At 31.2% G+C, this 3,441-nt stretch overlaps 1 protein-coding gene across 1 annotated transcript in view; it reads left to right on the top strand.

Moving 5' to 3' along the window:
• Positions 1–804: 804 nt before the first annotated feature.
• LOC111089314 overlaps positions 805–3,441 on the top strand; it is a 15,200-nt gene continuing 12,563 nt past the window's right edge. Inside the window, exon 1 of the mRNA XM_022401584.1 lies at positions 805–908. The gene's annotated coding sequence lies outside the window, so the exon portion shown is untranslated. The remainder of the gene's footprint in view (positions 909–3,441) is intronic.

The raw sequence follows: 3,441 nt of genomic DNA, 5'->3' as shown, positions 1-3,441 counted from the left end.
ATTATAATATCTTCTCTACTGCGTTCATAAAAAAAGTTATGTAGGTAAAGCTGGATATTTTTATATATAAATGGTGTTAGCTGTAAACAAATGGATACAAAAACTGAATTGAATAAATAGTTAGAGTAATGGAGAGTTAATAATACCGTAATAATTAGATTTTACCGTTAAAATACCTCATAATTACTTATCATTGTAAAAGATTATTTGTGATTTGAAAATCTACTAAGAAAATAATCGTTGCAACTTCAATGCCAGGAGTACATATAATTTTTAATTCTGTTTGTTTGTTTTAGTTCAAAGCTACACGATGGGTTATCTGCGCTGTGTCCGTCACGGTTATCGAATCGCGAATTTTGAAACTGATGGCTGGGCTACCGGTAAAAATGGTTTTTCGTAAGCAACTGACTTTATGTTTATCTTAAACATAAGACTTCCAAGTAATTATTAATAACGAAACTGCTAATTAATTAATATTAAATAACTCAGTTTATACTCTTTTTACCATTCGTGTCTATGTGTAAATAAATAAAGGTCTGTTAATTACGTGTTTCATCATTCACTCGTTTATTTAATATATATTTAATTTAGGTAGACATTCGCCTGATGTTCAAAGAGTATTTTGATTTTCAATATGTGTATATATATATATATATGTGTGTGTGTGTGTGTGTTTCAAATGTATCCAGGCAAATATGATCGATTTGTATCATTTTATACATTACGTTCTGTAGGCAATAGAGTCGTAGGTTGGAATAAGTTCACCAATCTCACGATAAGCTTTAGTAATGAGCAACGTGATTGGTGGTTAGGTTTCTCTCGATTCAACTCAAGTATGTAAGTGAAGGGATTCCGCCACAGTCCTCATGGTTTATTGACCGCCTCGACCTGTTGGACTCTAGTAGAAGGTACGTTTATTCCATCTTTCTACACCCAAGCCAAGAAACTTTTTCAAGTTGTTGTTGTTATTAAGCACAAAGCTACACATAGGGCTATCTGTGCTCTGCCCACCACGGGTATCGAGACCCGGTTTCTAGTTTCTAGCAGTATAAGTCCGCAGACATTATACTGTGCCACTGGGGGGCAACTTTTTCAACCCCTTAAATACATAGATTCAGAGCATTTTTTCAGATATATAATTTATTAGCAAAAATTTGGAAGTTAAGATATTGTGGCTTAAACCTCAAGTTCAGGGTAATAACCTTATCCTTAATCATAAAACAAACACATCTTTTTCTTACTGATCTGTACTGAAAAGGCAGGAAGTGACATTAGTCATGAAAATTAAGTAAAAAAAAAATGTAACCAATACAGACTTCTGCATAGCTTCCTAAAGTTGCTGATAATTTAAAATGTATGAAAAATACCATTTGAAATACAGACCCCGAGTAAATATTTAACTGACATGCTGTATATGGTATTAGTTGAAATATAATAAATTACACTGGCCAACAAGTCATTTTCATGAGATATAATTATAGGTGGGCAAGAGAGCTCTTGGAACGCTGATTCCAAATCTGTTTTTGGTTTTCTTCTAGCACGTCAAGTTTTTGTGACGAGACCGATCAAATTTGAAAGGTCATTTCCTTAATTATAATTGAAGTTGCTATTCAGTTCTTTTTTTTTCCATAAGTGTACTGTATGAATTTAACCAACAGTATGGTGTGTATAACGTTTATGGGAATTATACTGAAAAATGCATAAAGTTGTAACGTTAACTAGCCTAATGTGTGATTATTACCTAAATTGTGCTGAAATTAACACCAGTCATATTTCGATAACTAGATATGCTAGAAGAAAACCGAAAATAGATTTGGAACCAGCATGCAAAACTGATCTAGTAAAGTGTGCTTACATCTTTGTTGAAAGAAAAAGTTCGATTTTGTCGACCAGTGTTATGCTGAATTTAGTTGGTTTAAACTGGTATGACACGCAAAGTAATTTTATAACTATGCAACTGATGGAAGTTCAAGTTAGTTAAAATATATAACAAGAATTAGTTATATAACTTGCTGAAGCTTTCGTTAGCTACATTTATAAGACACGAAATAGTTATGTAACTGGTTGTAACTTGTGTTGGTTACATTTATAAAACATGAATTAGCTCTGTAACTGACTGAAACTAAAGTTAGTTACAGCTATAAAATACAAAGTATTTATGTTAACAGCTGTGAAGCACGAGGTGATTTGTATAACTGATTATCACTTAACGTTTATGAAAAGAGAAATAACCTCATAACTAGTTAGTCAGAGTAAGAATGATAAGGTAAGCTACAGAAATATTTGAAGGTAGTATTATCTAAATCGTAAGAAACAAGCAACTGGACAAAGTTCGTATTAGTTTAAAAAATGTGGAAAATAAAGTAGATATATGGCTATTTATGTAATTAAATTTAACATTAGTTTAAAGTATGTGACGGTTAAAATAATGCATAAGTACAAAACCGGATAAAGCTAGTATTAGCTGATTTCGTATGAAACAAAGCTTGATCATTGTTGTAGTAAATCAACAATACACGATTTGTAACCACATTGCTATACTTATTGTACATGTTTCGACAGTACGGTTTGTTGATTTACACTGTATCAGCATAATATGCTTCCATACACAAATTCTAATAATTATTATTACATTCATTGTTTCACAGAAATAAAATAATCATTATATTGCAGAGTTCTGTAAAAAGATAAGAGTAGTTAGATTAATGCATTTTACAACAAAACAGTAGTATGAACACGTTGAACAACAAAATATTAGAAGTCAAATCGTGGAATTTTACTAATAGATCAGAGTAATTAAACTAACGTATTTCATTTCCAAAACAGTAGTAATCAGTTAAAAGAGATCAATTAACATACCAGAGTAATTAATTTAATGTGCTTCATACTTGGGCTGTAGTAGTCAGATAAAGGTGCTTTATTAACAAACCAGACTAATAATTAAACACAGTAGTAGTTAGGACAAAAGCTTCATTACATACCAGAGTAATAATTAAATATTGTATTACACAACAATACAGTAATACTCAGATCAAGAAGCTTCATCAACAGATCAGTGTAATTAAGGTAATGTCTTTCACAACAATACAGTAATACTCAGATCAAGAAGCTTCATTAACAGATCAGTGTAATTAAGGTAACGTGTTTCACAACAATACAGCAGAATTCAGGTCAAGAAGTTTCATTAACAGATAAGAGTAATTAAAGTAATATGTTTCACAACAATACAATAATACTCAGGCCAAGAAGCTTCATTAACAGATCAGTGTAATTAAGGTAATGTGTTTCACAACAATACAGTAATACTCAGGTCAAGAAGCTTCATCAACAGATCAGTGTAATTAAGGTAACGTGTTTCACAACAATACAGCAGAATTCAGGTCAAGAAGTTTCATTAACAGATAAGAGTAATTAAAGTAATATGTTTCACAACAATACAAT

Source organism: Limulus polyphemus, unplaced genomic scaffold (assembly GCF_000517525.1).
Source record: "Limulus polyphemus unplaced genomic scaffold, Limulus_polyphemus-2.1.2 Scaffold5872, whole genome shotgun sequence".
NCBI lineage: Eukaryota > Metazoa > Arthropoda > Merostomata > Xiphosura > Limulidae > Limulus > Limulus polyphemus.
Note: the sequence above shows the minus strand (reverse complement) of the source record. Positions and strands in the feature narration are given on the sequence as shown.